The sequence below is a fragment of the Scyliorhinus canicula genome, chromosome 19 (genome assembly GCF_902713615.1).
Source record: "Scyliorhinus canicula chromosome 19, sScyCan1.1, whole genome shotgun sequence".
Lineage (NCBI taxonomy): Eukaryota > Metazoa > Chordata > Chondrichthyes > Carcharhiniformes > Scyliorhinidae > Scyliorhinus > Scyliorhinus canicula.
In genome coordinates, this window is record NC_052164.1 from 3,057,628 (window position 1) to 3,073,667 (window position 16,040).

The 16,040-nt window shown below is 46.0% G+C and overlaps 1 protein-coding gene across 3 annotated transcripts in view; it reads right to left on the reverse strand.

The window, feature by feature from the left end:
- LOC119953888 (junction plakoglobin-like) overlaps window positions 1-16,040 on the reverse strand; it is a 71,683-nt gene that overhangs the window by 43,851 nt on the left and 11,792 nt on the right. The window contains exon 1 of one of the 3 annotated variants that reach the window (XM_038778517.1): window positions 4,920-4,938. The exons of the other annotated variants lie outside the window; for them this stretch is intronic. The gene's annotated coding sequence lies outside the window, so the exon portion shown is untranslated. Of the gene's footprint in view, window positions 1-4,919; window positions 4,939-16,040 lie in introns of those variants that run through there. 3 annotated transcript variants of the gene reach the window in all.

The window sequence follows — 16,040 nt, forward strand, 5'->3', positions numbered from 1 at the left end:
TGTCTGCATGTTCTGGGCTTCTCCGAAGCTTGGGGGATTCTGGCAGAGGTTCGCAGGCATAATGTCTGAGGTGCTGAAAGTGAAGGTGGACCCGAGTCCAGAATTGGCAATTTTGGTGTCGGAAGACCTGGGAGTCCAGGTGGCGAGGGGGACCGCCATCTTGGCCTTTGCCTCCCTGGTAACCCGGAGATGGATTTTGTTGGAGTGGAGGGACTCGCAGCCGCCGAAGTCAGGGTGTGAGTGAACAACCTTGCGGAATACCCGAGGCTGGCGAAAGTTAAGTTCGCCTTAAGAGGGTCAGTGGAAGGGCGGCACGGTAGCATGGTGGTTAGCATAAATGCTTCACAGCTCCAGGGTCCCAGGTTCGATTCCCGGCTGGGTCACTGTCTGTGTGGAGTCTGCACGTCCTCCCCGTGTGTGCGTGGGTTTCCTCCGGGTGCTCCGGTTTCCTCCCACAGTCCAAACATGTGCGGGTTAGGTGGATTGGCCATGCTAAATTGCCCATAGTGTCCTAAAAAGTAAGGTTGGGGGGGGTTGTTGGGTTACGGGTATAGGGTGGATACATGGGTTTGAGTAGGGTGATCATTGCTCGGCACAACATCGAGGGCCGAAGGGCCTGTTCTGTGCTGTACTGTTCTATGTTCTATGAATCCCGGCCCTGGTCACTGCCCGTATGGAGTTTGCACATTCTCCCCATGTCTACGTGGCTCTCACTCCCACAATTCAAAAGATGTGCGGGGTAGGTGGATTGGCCGCACTAAATTCCCCTTAATTGGAACAATAATAATTAGGTACTCTAAAAAAAATTTTAAGTCAGTGTGGGGGGTTGGGGTGGAGAAGAGAGAGAGAGAGACCCCGAGGAGGTTGGTTAGGTAATTATTTATTTTTTTTACAAGGTTTTCTGTTTTCTCTCACTCTGGTTTTGGTTGTGTTTAATGTATACACAAAATGCCTTAATAAAAATATTTTTTAAAAAGAGGAGCTGTCGGTTGGGAGCCTGTTAAGGATCCTGTGGCATTGGTCAAAGAGCAGGCAAGTCAGAGTGAATACTTACCCTCACAAACCTTGCTGTGCAAGTGCACTGGTTCTCGTGTTTCACTTTACCACAGTGACTAACACTTTAAAAGCACTATAACGTCTGTAAAGAAATCGGGGTTGTCCTGAGCTTATGAAAGATGCTGCAGAAATGGAAGTATTGTTTTTAAAAACAGAGCCAGAAAATGAGGAGACGAGCATACGGTCCAAGAGCAGGAGATGATCTCACTGCAAAGATCTGGATCATTCCAAAAGCCACTTGTTATAACAGGGTAAAGGCAGCACCTACACACTTCTACCCACACATACTGTTAGCACGACATCACTCAGCTGTTCTCCACTACCCATTAGCTACACACACACATTAGTCATTATCACAAGTCTCCCACTAATAATTTATGATGTGGAGATGCCGGCGTTGGACTGGGGTGAGCTCAGTAAGAAGTCTTCCAACACCAGGTTAAAGTCCAACAGGTTTGTTTCAAACACCAGCTTTCGGAGAGCAGCTCCTTCCACAGGTGAATGAAGAGGTGGGTTCCAGAATCATCTGTAATTTATGGGGAGATGGTGGTGCAGTGGTTTTGTCATGGGCTAGCAATCCAGAGACCCAGGGTAGTGTTCTGGAGTCCCGGGTTCAAAACCCACCTAGCTGATGGTGGAATTTAAACTTAATAAAATATCTGGATTCAAAAACGTAATGGTGACAATAAAATTCCCCATCTGATTCGCTCATGTCCTTTGGGGAAGGAAACATACCGACCATACCCGGTCTGGCCTACATGTGACTCCTGACTCACAGCGATAGTTAACTCTGAAATGGCCACTCAGTTGTATTCAACCGCTACAAAAACACAAAAAAGGAATGAAACCAGACAGGCCATGCGGCATCGACCCCAGGAAGTGGCAACCCTGCAAAAACCTCCTTACTAACATCTAGGCAACATGTTATAGAACATAGAGCCGTACAGGCCCTTCGGCCCACGATGTTGTGACAAAGTAGTCTGTTGTGCAAAATGCAACCACCTGACAGTCATACTCGCAGCATACTTTACCACTATCACCACTCCTCTCACCAGCAGGACAGACCCAGCAGAGGTGGTGGTACAGTGGTAAATGGGATAGACTTTGAAAAGATCTTGCAGAGTCAAGACTGGGCATCCACGAGGCTTTGTGGGCCATCAGCAGCAGCAGAGTTGTACTCACCCACAATCTGCAACCCCGCATATCCCCACTCTATAAGCCAGGGGATCAACCCTGGTTCAACGAAGAGTGCAGGAGAGCATACCAGGAATACCTAAAAATGAGGTGAAGCTACAACATGGACTACTTGCATTGAAAACAGCATAAGGGGGCAGCACGGTGGTGCAGTGGTTAGCACTGCTGCCTCAAGGTGCTGAAGTCCCAGGTTCGATCCCGGCTCTGGGTCACTGTCCGTGTGGAGCTTGCACATTCTCCCCGTGTTTGTGTGGGTTTCGCCCCCACAACCCAACGATGTGCAGGGTAGGTGGATTAGTCATGCTAAATTGCCCCTTAATTGGAAAAAGGGAATTGGTTACTCTAAAAAAAAAATTTTTATGAAATTTTTTTTAAAAACGCATAAGCAGCAAGCAATTGAGAGCCAAGTGATTCCACAACAAATGCATCAGCTCTGCAGTCGTAAATTGTGGTGGACAATTAAAACAATTCATTGGAGGAGGAGGCTCCACAAATATCCCCATCCTCAATGCTGGAGGACCCCAGCACAACTGTGCAAATGGCAAGGCATTCGCAACAATCTTCAGCCAGAAGTGCAGAGTGGATGGTCTATCCCGGTCTCCTCCGGAGATCCCCAGCATCACAGATGTCTTCAGCCAATACGATTCACTCCACGGGATAACAAGAAACAGCTAAAGGCACTGGATATTGCAACAACTTTGGGCCCTGACAATATTCCGGCAATGGTACTGAAGACTTGTGCTCGAGAACTTGCTGCCCCCCTAGCCAAGCTGCTCCAGTACAGCTACAACACTGGCATCTACACGGCAATGTGGGAAATTGCCTGGGTATGTCCTGTACACAAGGAACAGGACAAATCCAAACCAGCCAATTACCGCCCTATCAGTCTACTCTAAATCAGTAAAGTGATGGAAAGGGGTCATCAAGCGGCACTTACTCAGCAATAACTCATCTCTTAAAAGAGAGGATCTAACATCGCCCCTTGGCATTCAATGGCATTACCATCACTGAATTCCCCCACTATCACAATCCTGGGGGTTACTATCGATCAGATATTGAACTGGACTAGCCACATTAATACTGTGACTACCAGAGCAGGTCAAAGGCTAGGAATGCTGAGGCGAGTAAATTACCTCCTGATCTCCACAAAGCCTGTCCATCTACTGGAGTGTGATGGAATATTCTCCACATTCCTGAGTGAGTGCAGCTCCAACAACATTCTCAAAACCATCCAGGGCAAAGCAGCCCGCTTGGTTCCTTGCCCTTCCACAAACATTCACTCCCTCCCCCATCAACAAACTGTAGCAGCTGTGTGTACATCTACAAGATGCACTACAGTAACTCGCTAAGCTTCCTTAGGCAGCACCTTCCAAACCCATGGCCACTACTATTTAAAAGGACAAGAATAGCAGATATCTGGGAAACCCACTACCTGGAGGTTCCCCTCCAAGTCACTCACGCCAACTTGGAAATTTATCGCGTTCCTTCACTGTTGCTGGAACTCCCTGCCTAACAGCATTGTGGGTGTACCTACACCTCAGGGACTGCAGCGGTTCAAGAAGGCAGCTCACCACCACCTTCTGAAGGGCAACTAGGGATGTGCATTAAATGCTGGTCTAACCAGCAATCTGCCTGGACTGAAAGCTGGACAATATTTTTCACTGTACCTCGGTACATGTGACAATAAATCAAATTGCACAGCCCCGCCCATGCCAAATAAAAGGACTGAAAGTGGCATATTCTTCGTGTCTCCATGGGTTGTGCCACTTATTTAATCCCTTTTGGAAAGTGATCATTAGCTGGCGGTCTGGATGTGAGATCCTAACCAAATGGCGTTTGAATTCATTAGTGAGTTACTGGAACCACAGGCCCTGTGCCCTTGTCAGGAGTCCCAGTGTCACACCATCGACTACTGGAGGTGTTCTCTGCTTCTGGTTTTTCCCAGTCCCCCTTTTATCCTCAATATTTGTTGGATAACCAGAGTACCAGTTGTGCTTTGAAAATATCAATTAATTTTTAAAATTAATTTATGGAATGTGGGCATCGCTGGTTCCCCCCCCCCCCCCCCCCCCCCCCCAACCAACCAGTGTGTGTGCACGCATGTTGAAGGGCAAGTTAGGAGGAGGAGTTAGGTACTTATTAATATTTAACCAACTGTATCTGGTGTGTATTTCACCACTAATCGTTATAAATAAATAGTAATTGTGTTTCAACGTACAAACTTGGTGACTGTAATTATTGGGCAGCCAAGGATTTGGGGAATTTTTATAAGAATTATTGGTTATTCACTTGTGTTGTGACTCCAGGACGAGTGACTCTAGGACGAGTGCATTAGACAGAAGGTCTTTTTAGCTTGACAGGAGCATCCTGTTCATGAATACCCAGCGTTGCTGCTGTTTAGTACCAGTGTCAAATGGCTGGCTTCACCTGTTACTCAAATCTTTTAGATGCTTTACCCTCCCAGGATAACTTGAAGTAGACTGGGCACGTTTCAGGTCTGAAAGGAGGGACCTTCGGCCAATTTGTGAATACGTGCGATATACAGCGAGTAGTGGACTGATTGAAGCAAACAAAGCTTGCCACAGTGCTCACGCCTACTCATCATCCAGTGACCACTGTTGAGAAACGTGCACAGCACTCCCAAGAGAGAATAGTCAGGGAACACTCACCACCTAGGCTCAGGAGATTAATGGATCGTTAAAGATGATTCTGCAGTGCTCGGACTATCTGCCAAGTTGTTCTCTTATCAATGGTCCGTGCCTTCAAGAGGAAAAATTACCAAGTAAGCAGAAGTTACAAATCTTTCCACAACAGGAATGCATCTAGATGAGAATCTGCTCACTCCTGGCACCGAACACAAAGTGCAATAGCAGGTTATAGCCTGATGTGTCATGAAAACTTCTATGCCAGAAGCTATTACACAAAGGATGTGTCTTTTTTTTTGTTCACATGTGATTTACCAAAAGTACTGCAATTCCAGAGTGAAGCGATTTGGTGCAGAAAGTGAGCTTTCTTCATGGCCTGACAGTAGTCAGGACTGGGACAAAAATCTCAGGACAATGCGTCATGGAGAAAAGCGCACACACCCAGCAGATACTGACTGGGGACTCATCACTGCTTTGGGAATTGGGCGGTTACGGGAGCTCAATCTGCAGCTCAGAAATTATTAAAATCAAGAGAGGGGGGAGGTCGGCGGAAATTGGAACAAAATTCTGACCTTGCTGCGACTGCAATAGGCCCATTGCAGATTATCTCAAACGCTGCAAGGACAGGACAAACAAGTGACATCAGGCAATGGAACTTGCCGAGATAACCTGAACAACAGGAAGAGTGAGCTCAGCTGTACACTAACCAGAACCGGCTACAATTTATACAGGAGGCAGTCTCCCACTGAGCACTTAACACATTCCAGGCACGTTGAGAGAGGCAAATTCATACAAAAATGCAAGGAGTGAGCAAATTTATTGAAAACCCCAGGAGGCAGTGGAGTGGGAGGCAGAGAGAGAGATGTGTGAGAGAGAGAGAGAGAGGAGGCAGAGAGAAAACAAAAAGGGTGAGGGAGACATAAGACTGCACACAAGAAGCTGACAATGGCCCAATTGTTCAGGATAATAAAGAATATAGAGGCACTGGAGATGGTGCAAAAAAGATTTGCACAAGTGACACTAGAACACCAACGTTATAACCATCCGGAAAGGCTGCACAAGCTGGGACTTTTTTACTTCTGATAGATAAGGCTGGGATGGTGGCGACCCAACGGAGATGTTTAGGATAATCGCCCAACAGTGCAGTCGCAGTAAAGTTATTTCCACTTGTGGGGGAAGCATACATACAAGAGAGTCACTAATAAAATCAAGATGTGGAGATGCCGGCGTTGGACTGGGGTGAGCACAGTAAGAAGTCTTACAACACCAGGTTAAAGTCCAACAGGTTTGTTTTTTTTTTTTTTTTTTTTTTTTTTTTGAAGAATTTGTTGTCGAAGGTGAAGACGTTGTGGTCTAGAATGAAACGGATGAGTTGCAGAATTGCGTCTGGAGATTGGCAGTTGTCGGTGTTGAGGACTGAGGCTGTTGCAGCAATGCCGTCGTCATGGGGGATGCTGGTGTAGAGTGCCGAGACATCCATTGTGACGAGGAATGTTCCTGGTTCAACTGGTCCATGGGTGCTGAGTTTCTGTAGGAAGTCCGTCGTGTCGCGACAGAAGCTGGGTGTACCTTGTACGATGGGTTTCAAGATGCCCTCGATGTGGCCAGAGAGGTTCTCACACAGGGTCCCATTGCCTGAAACGATAGGACGGCCTGGTGTGTTGGCCTTGTGTATTTTCGGGAGGCAGTAGAGATCTCCAATGCGGGGATTACGTGGGATGAGAGCACGTAGGGTGTTCTGAAGGTCTGGATCTAAGGTCTTGATCAGTCTGCTGAGTTGGCGGATGTGTTCCTTGGTTGGATCTGCGGGTAACTGCCTGTAGTGTTCCTGGTTGTCGAGTTGTCGGTATACTTCTTTGCAGTAGTCTGTTCTGTTCAGTATGACGGTGGCCCCTCCTTTGTCTGCTGGTTTGATGACGATGTTGCGGTTGGTCTTGAGAGTGCGGATGGCGTTGCGTTGTGCTTGGGTGACGTTTGAGGCTGCCTTGTGATTGCGAGTGATGAATCTGGCATTGACACGACTTCTGACGGCTTGAGCATACATGTCGAGTCTAGGGCAGCGGCCTTCCAGAGGGGTCCAATTTGACTCTTTCCTTTTCGGTTTGCTGCACTGCAGATCTCGCGGTCTGCTGTTCCGGTTCATTGGTCGTGTCCCTGGGTTCGCTGTCGGCCTCTTGGGGTCTGTGGAAGAATTCCCGGAGCCTCATTCGCCTGATGAATTCCTCCGTATCTGCCGCGAGACTGATGGGGTCCATTTTGGTGGTGGTGCAGAAATTGAGCCCTCTGCTGAGGACTTCGATTTCGTCTGGTTGAAGGGTGTAGTCTGACAAGTTGACAATGGATTTCCCTGTATTGTTTTCGACTGTTGTACCGGGAGAAGCTTGATTGCTGCTGGTGGTGATGCCAAGTTTCTCAAGCTTCCTGTTCTTGGTGTGCATGTAGGTGGCATAGTATTGCTGTCTCATCTGTTTGGCGGTGTTCCGCAGCTGGTCTGCTGTGTCCTGAGCACAAGTTGAGAATATGGCCTCTCTCTTGGTTTCCAGGTTGCGTCGACTGCTGTAGAGTTGGTGTACGAGGTGTTTGAGGAGTGTGACAGAGGTGCGGTGGCAGAGTCTTTCAGCGTAGTCTGTGTTGTAAGTCGACTTGAGTGGGTTTTTGATCTGTAGTCCTTTCGGGATCTTGTCTGCTTTTTTGCATCTTTGTAGAAACTGAATGTCAGTGTCTATATGCGCGATCTTCCTGGAGATCCTCTCCACTTTGAGCCGGCAGTTTGCGGTGTCAATGGTAGCCATGATGTGGAGATGCCGGCGTTGGACTGGGGTGAGCACAGTAAGAAGTCTTACAACACCAGGTTAAAGTCCAACAGGTTTGTTGAATGAATAAAATCAAGAGGGAATTCAAGAAGTGTGGTGGTAATGTGGAACTCGTGACCACAGGATGTGGTTGAGGTGAATGGCACAGATACATTTAAGAGGAAGGCTGACAAATACAAGGGAGAAAGGACAAGGAGGATGAAGTGAAAGGAAGTAGAAATAAGCTAGAGCATAAACAGTGCAGACCACGTGAATTAAATAGATTATATCCATGTTTAGAACCGGCAATGGTGCCTTCACACACCTACAGCTGCCCATGGAACAGGCACCCAAACCAACAGTGGCCAGACTGATAGCAGAACCACGGTCTATGTGTTCAACAGCTAGTCCCAGATACAACCTACTTGCTGATGAACTGCGTCACACAGGCAGCTGTGTTCATTTGTTCAAAGTTCACTATTGCACTACTACACACAGTAACCTTTAATCCTTAAAGGCTCAGCTTGCCTGCTTGGACCCGAAGCAAAATGCATCAGCCTTGAAATTCTTGTGGGGATCATTCTGCTCGATTGTTAGATACCCTGACCACGTTTGCTGGCTTTGGGAGTTCTCGCTGAGCTGAGTGTAAATTCCATTCATTTCCAAAGTGTTTTACACTCCTCAAATTGATTTGCATTTCAATCTCCAAATCCTTCATACAATCGTGCATTTCAGAATGCAATTTCATAATTTGTAAGAGGGGCAACATGGCGTAGTTTTATTGAAACTTAATAGGGGTTTGTCACAAAAATAATCATTCATCTGTGCCCAGTCCACCTCCAGTGAGTAACCTAATTTTAAATAACTGAAAGACATTGAGAAATTTTAAAAACATAATTAGTGTCTGCGCATTCTCAAAGGCCCACAATACCAATGCCATGGTGATTAATTTGATCTGGGGTACGCTCAGTTTAATGGCAGTGCTGGTTTGCAGTGCAAGATTTTCTAAGAAAGATCGCAGAAAATTAACATGCAGTTGAAATTCCTTTATCTGTTCCACCGGTTTAGTGGTGGGAACTCCACGCTCCTGAATGATTGATTCTTTGGGGAAATCAGGCAGGCTAAATGGGTTGCGCTCTCCTCAGTGAAGGTCCAGAGACTGAAGATCAATATCCAGTCTAACACTCCAGTGCTGCACTGCCAGAAGTGCTGATTCTTGCGTGAGACATTGAACAGAGACCTTGCCTGCCCTCTCTGAGAGCCAGAAAATATCCCATGGTCATTATGTTGAAGGGCAGGGAGTCCTCCCCAGTGTCCTGACAATTAGTTTCCCCTCAGCCAACATCAATAAAAAATAGATTATAAAGTAATTACCACTGCTGTTTGTAGGAACTTGCAGAGTGTAAACTGGGTGCCACATTTTCTATCCAATTGATTACACCTCAAAAGTACTTCAAAGTGCTCTAATGCACTTGGGATAATGAGGTTGTGAAAGTTGCCAAGGAAATGTGTTCCCTTCCATGATATGGTATATACCCATTGTACCTGTTTGTATCTATATGAAACATTACCCAGATTTTTCTCTGACCTGGGCATTTATAAGTTCCCTGTTTTCGTTGCAGATTTCAAGCATTTGTCATTGCTCCTGTCTAACCCAATGTTGTTCAGGTGTGTGTACAATGATAGTACATTAGCCATGGGCACTAGCATAATTTAAAAGTGCCTCACACAATGCAGGTAAATATAGTCCACATTGAGTAAACATCTACATTCAGTAACCCAGGAAGTAAAGCAGCCATAGCATTCACAAAGCACACACCAATTCCTCTTATTATTTTACCAATAAACCCACAAAGGTTAAAGAGCGTTTAATGTATGAGCAATCTTTTAGAGGAAAATTTGTTCACCAAATAAATTAATGATACATCCTCAACAGCTCAATTCTCAGACTAACTGCAACCTACAGAATGCAGCACCTACAGACACTTGCACCTCAAAAAAACCCTGCGAATACGTGGGATTTTGCCCACCCAAATGGAAGATGATATAATTTTACTAACCTTCGCAAAGAATGATTTTGGAAGGAAAACTAGAAGACTGAATCCTACCAACCAAGGTCAGCGTGAGGTTTTCCCCACAGATCAGCCTTCACCGTATTTTTTTTTAAAAATTTAGAATATCCAATTCATTTTTTCCAATTAAGGGGCAATTTAACGTGGCCAATCCACCTAACCTGCACATCTTTGGGTTGTGGGGGTGAAACCCACGCAGACACAGGGAGAACGTGCAAACTCCTCACAGACAGTGACCCAGGGCCGGGAATCGAACCCGGGTCCTCAGCGCCGTAGGCAGCAATGCTAATCACTGTGCCACCGTGCCGCCCCAGCCTTCACCGTATTGACCAGTTCCCCAAAATTTAGTTCATGGAACAGGGCCCAATTATGGGCCACTTAGATTTGAACCACCTAAATGTACACTACACGCCAACGCTAATGAGGTGACCGACACCACTGCCCCATAGCCAGAAATTGAATCAGCAGCTCAGTTCAAAGATTAAAACCTGCGGGGTTTAGGCACCCTACAATAAAGCAATCACAAACACTACCCCCAGAGATGTAAGGAGTTAAAAGTTTCTTATCAAAAATAGTCAACCTACAAAACATAGGACAACACTAACACCAAACCCATTTGAGTATTGCCCACTGTAATTATTTCTCCAGCACCCAAATGTATATTTACCTCCCAGTCTCCATCCGCCCCTCCCTCCCGCCCCACAATCACCTACTTATGTGTTGTAAATAATTTTGCCAGTTGTACAGAGTTGCTGCTGTTGAGCTGGTGCACAATACCCTACCAGTTATTCTATTTTATTTTTTATTACTACTTTCTTTTGGTATGTTTGGGTGTGCATATCTCTTCTTTATATGTATATATATATATATTTCTTATTCTGTGTACATAATAGTAAATATACTTTGTTCAAAAACCCAATAAAAACATTTATAAAAAAACATAGAAAACATAGACTTAACATCTCCTTGATGAATACTACACAGGTATCAACCAAAACCCGGAGCCTTTACCATCCAGAAGGGCAAGGGCAGTAGATGCATGGGAACCCTCCAAGCTACTCACCATCCCGACATGACAATTTCTCTTCTAAAGTACCCAATTATTTTTTTCCCCCAATTAAGGGGCAATTTAGCGTGGCCAAGCCACCCACCCTGCACATCCTTTATGGGGGTGAGACCCATGCAAACATAGGGAGAATGTGCAAACTCCACACGGACACTACTGACATGGAAATATATCGCTGTTCCTTCACTGTTGCTGAGTCGAAATCCTGGAACTCTTCCCAACATCACTGTGGATATACCTACACCACAAGGACTGTAGCAGTTCAAGAAGATTGCCCATCGCCTCCTTCAGGGCAGTTACGGATGGATAATAAATGCTGGTCTAACCAACAACACCCACGTCCTGAGAATACATTTATTTTAAAATGGGGGTTGAAAGTCAATCCAGCAGGAATAGGAAGAACCACCTCAGCACAGAACATCTATGCCCTCAAATTGGCCGGTGTTAGCATGGCTCAGTGGGAAGCACCATCACCTAGTCAAGTGGTCTTGGATTCAAATCCTACAAGCACAAAAGTCAAGGCCAGTGCTGTACTGAAGGAGTGAGCATTATTCAGTAGAATGTGAAACCAAAGCTATATCCATCCTCAAAAACATCCCACAGCCAATTTTTGAAGAGCATGGAGGGGAGTTTGTCCAGGTACCCTGGTCAATATTTAACCATCAATCAACATTAAAAAATGATCTGATCTCTGTTGTTTGTGGGATATTGCTGTGCACACGTTGGCTCCTGTAATACCTACATTACAACAGTGACTACACTTCAAAAGTCTTTAATTTGGTACAAATGGCAACTTCTGCTGCATACATTGGAACTCGTTCCATAAATGAACGTTTTTGCTTCATAATTTCCCTACAAAGAGAAAGATAGTTTGCAAGCTGTACACAAGGACATTATTTGTAGCAGTTTCTCAGATTATCTTTGCAACATTCGCACAGGCCTGGGAACTTTAAAAGTCCAGGGATGGTGATTTACTTGCTACTCTGTTGGACAATTTCTTTCTAGATTGAGAATCCAGAACCTGCCAAATTAAAAAAATCGAAACAGTGTTGAAGAATGGGAATGATACCTCGATTAAACAAGGAGTCACTTATCAAGTGACACTGAGCTTGGGTTCCAAAGAATTGCAGACTATACGGAGGGGCTTAAGGGGCAGCCCTGACGCAGGGTAGGCACATGAGCATGAAGATGGAGAATAAATTGCAATTATACAAGAGCTCTAATGAAATGTTTGCAATTCAGACTCGTTTATGAGTGTAACCAGTGGGGAAGCGGAAGGAAACCAGCTTTTGAGAACGGCATCCTCTTGTAGAGGGGCTCAGATAAGCAACAAACCCTGGAATCCCGCTGTGAGAGCACACTTCATTTTAAACCGAGCAATGAACCTGGAATTCAGTCTCCAGCGCATCCCAGATGCGCATTCCTAGAATAGCACTTGACCAATGTAACTGGCAGACAAGAGGCCAAATCCACCCTCGCTCAAGCTGGATCAAACACAATGTAACAGCACAAAGGACATGGTTACTAACAAATCGCCATCAACAAGCATTAGCATAAACAGGAGGAAATGGAACACACAGCAGATTCATACTTTTTGATTGGAGCACAAAGTCAAAACAAATTGACAGAGAAGGGAGGTCCAGGCCAGAAAAAAACATAGCGCAAACATAAAATACACAATGTAAATACATAGACACAGACATCGGGTGTAGCATACAGGAGTGTAGTACATTCACTAGCCCCAGTGAACATGCCAGAATTGGCCACTTGTGCAAAGTTCCATAAGGTTTACGGGAATAATTCACAATGGGTGGGAGAGGAGAAAAGACGGAGGGGAGGGAGTGTACTTACCCCTCAGTATTTGCCCCAGGCCCCATGTAACAAATAGAGCTATGGAAACTGCCAGGCCCATGCCATCCATTCTCTACGGGTTTTAGCTGCAACACAGCAGTCCTCTCAGAATTATTCAGATCTAAGCCGCAGGATGGCGCAGCAGTTAGCACTGCTGCCTCCCGGTGCTGAGGACCAGGGTTCGATCCTGGCCCTGGGTCATTGTCCATGTGGCGTTTGCACATTATCAGTGGTGGGGTAAACCCTTCTGATTCATTTAGGAAAGGAAATATCTCATCCTTAACAGGTATTGCCTACAGATGACTTCAGACCCTTAAATGCCCCTCAAGGGCAATTAGGGATAAGACCACAAGACATAGGAGCAGAATTAGGCCACTTGGCCCATCGAGTCTGCTCCGCCATTCAATCATGGCTGATATTTTTCTCATCCCCATTCTCCTGCCTTCTCCCCATATCCCCATATTAATCAAGAACCTGTCTATCTCCGTCTTAAAAACACTCAGCGATTTGGCCTCCACAGCCTTCTGCAGCAAAGAGTTCCACAGATTCACCACCCTCTGGCTGAAAAAAAGTCCTCCTCATCTGTTTTAAAGGATCGTCCCTTTAATCTGAGATGGTGCTCTCTGTTTCTAGTTTTTCCTACAAGTGGAAACATCCTCTCCACGTCCACTCTATCCAGGCCTCACAGTATCCTGTAAGTTTCAATAAGATCCCCTCTCACCCTTCTAAACTCCAACGAGTACAGACCCAGAGTCCTCAAACATTCCTCATATGACAAGTTCTTCATTCTAGGGATCATTCTTGTGAACCTCCTCTGGACCCTTTCCAAGGCCAGCATATCCTTCCTTAGATACGGGGCCCAAAACTGCTCACAATACTCCAAATGGGGTCTGACCGGAGCCTTATATAGCCTCAGAAGTACATCCCTGGTCTTGTATTCTAGCCCTCTTAACATGAATGCTACCATTGCATTTGCTTCATAACTGCCGACTGAACCTCCACATTAACCTGAAGAGAATCGTGAACAAGGACTCCCAAGTCCCTTTGTGCTTCTGCTTTCCGAAGCATTTCCCCATTTAGAAAATAGTCTATGCCTAGATTCCTCCTTCCAAATTGTATTTCATTTGCCATTTCATTGCCCATTCTCCTAGCTTGTCCAAGTCCTTCTGCAGCCCCTTTACTTCCTTAATACTACCTGCCCCTCTACAGATCTTTGTATCATCTGCAAACTTAGCAACAGTGCCTTCAGAACCTTCTTCCAGATGGGCAATAATTGCTGGCCCACGCAAGTATTTTTAGAAACTGGGTGAACCTGTGGAATTCTCTAACACAGTAGGTTGTGGAGACCAACTCACTGACTTTATTTAAAGAAAATAGATGGATTTCTAGACTCTCAAGTGTCAAGGTATATGGGGAGCGCACAGGAGTATGACTTTGAGATAGAGGATCAGCCGTGATATATTGAATGGTGGAGAAGGGCCGAATGACCTATTCCTGCTCCTATTTTCTATGTTTCTAAACCCAAAGATCCTTAACTCATCTGATGTGCACATTCTATCAAAATTAATGCACAACACCTTTCTATCTCTTTTTTTTCCCCCAATTAAGGGGCAATTTTAGCATGGCCAATCCACCTAACCTGCACATCTTTGGGGTTGTGGGGGTGAAACCCACGCAGACATGGGGAGAATGTGCAATCTCCACACGGACAGTGACACAGGGCCTGGATTCGAACCCAGGTCCTTGGTGCCACAGTCCCAGTGCTAACCACTGCGCCACGGTAGCATGGTGGTTAGCATAAATGTTTCACAGCTCCAGGGTCCCAGGTTCGATTCCCGGCTGGGTCACTGTCTGTGCGGAGTCTGCACGTCCTCCCCGTGTGTGTGTGGGTTTTCTCCGGGTGCTCTGGTTTCCTCCCACAGTCCAAAGATGTGCGGGTTAGGTGGATTGGCTATGCTAAATTGCCCTTAGTGTCCTAAAAAAATAAGGTTAATGGGGGGTTGTTGGGTTACTGGTATAGGGTGGATACGTTGACTTGGGTAGGGTGATCATTGCTCGGCACAACATCGAGGGCCGAAGGGCCTGTTCTGTGCTGTACTGTTCTATGTTCTATGCTCTATTCTATCTCTACCCAGTGGCTTGGCAAATCCTCAACCTGCACACAGGAGGGGTGGAATAGTGGTTAGCACTGCTGCCTCATGGTGCCAAAGACCCGGGTTCCATTCCAGCCCCAGGTCACTGCCTGTGTGGAGTTTGCAGATTCTCCCCGTTTCTGTGTGGGTCTCACCCCACAACCCAAAAGGTGCCCAGGGCAGGTGGATTGGCCACAATAAATTGCCCCGTAATTTAAAACTTTCACACAGTATTTGCATCATGTGTGTGAGAGAAAACAAAAATCAATATGGACCACCGCCTGGAACTTGAGGGCTCGCCTTTCACACAGCCCCGCCACACCAGCTCAGGAGGACCATCCAAGCTGAAACATGCACACGGTCAAATTACAAGAGATGCTAAGCCACAGAGATTGCCACACCTCACCTCACCTTGTTTTCCCTGAAACTGAATGACTAAGGGGAGGAAGGCAGAAATACAAAAAAACCTGAAGATTTGATGGGGTAAAGGGAGGGCCGGGTGGTTGAAGGGTTGGGGAGGAGTGTAGGTGGTGAGCCTTATCTCAACATAAATGCATCCAGCACAGTTAGGGGCCATTCAGCCTGCGTGTTTGTGCTGGTTCTTTGCAAGAACAAATCCAAAACAAATCTCAAGCCCAGGATCCTGAACCACGCAACTTCAAATTTTTATGCAATCTTCCTTTGAAAGACGCAAAATCATCACAAAGCAAAATATTCCAGTGGCCCTGGGTGCAAATGATATTTCTCCAAATCTGGGGATTTCATATTGGCAATTTCTCAAGCAGAGGACGCAGTGAGCAACCATGAAAATACTTCATAATTTGAAAAACCTCCTGGCTCCTCAGCCCTTTCTGCTGTAGGTCACAGAGGTTTAACCTCATTAAAACAGCTTCCCATCCCTGGGGATGAAACACTAGACACTATGGGTTTAATGCTTTTCCTATAAACGAGGGGGGGGGGGGGGGGGGAGAGGGGGGAGGAGGAGGAGAGAGAGAGAGAGAGAGAGAGAGAGAGAAGAGAACCACAATCAGTATTCATTGAGTTTTATGTTCCACTGAATGAGATTTTTTGTTATTGAATTCAATTGAATCACAGAATGAAATGGCAAAGGAGACCATTTGGTCCATAGTGTCTGTGCCACCTCTTTCCAATTAGTCTCACTCCCCTGCTCTTTCCCCATAGCCCAGCTTTTGGTCCATCTACCCCATTAGCTCCTTGCTTGGCTTGATTCC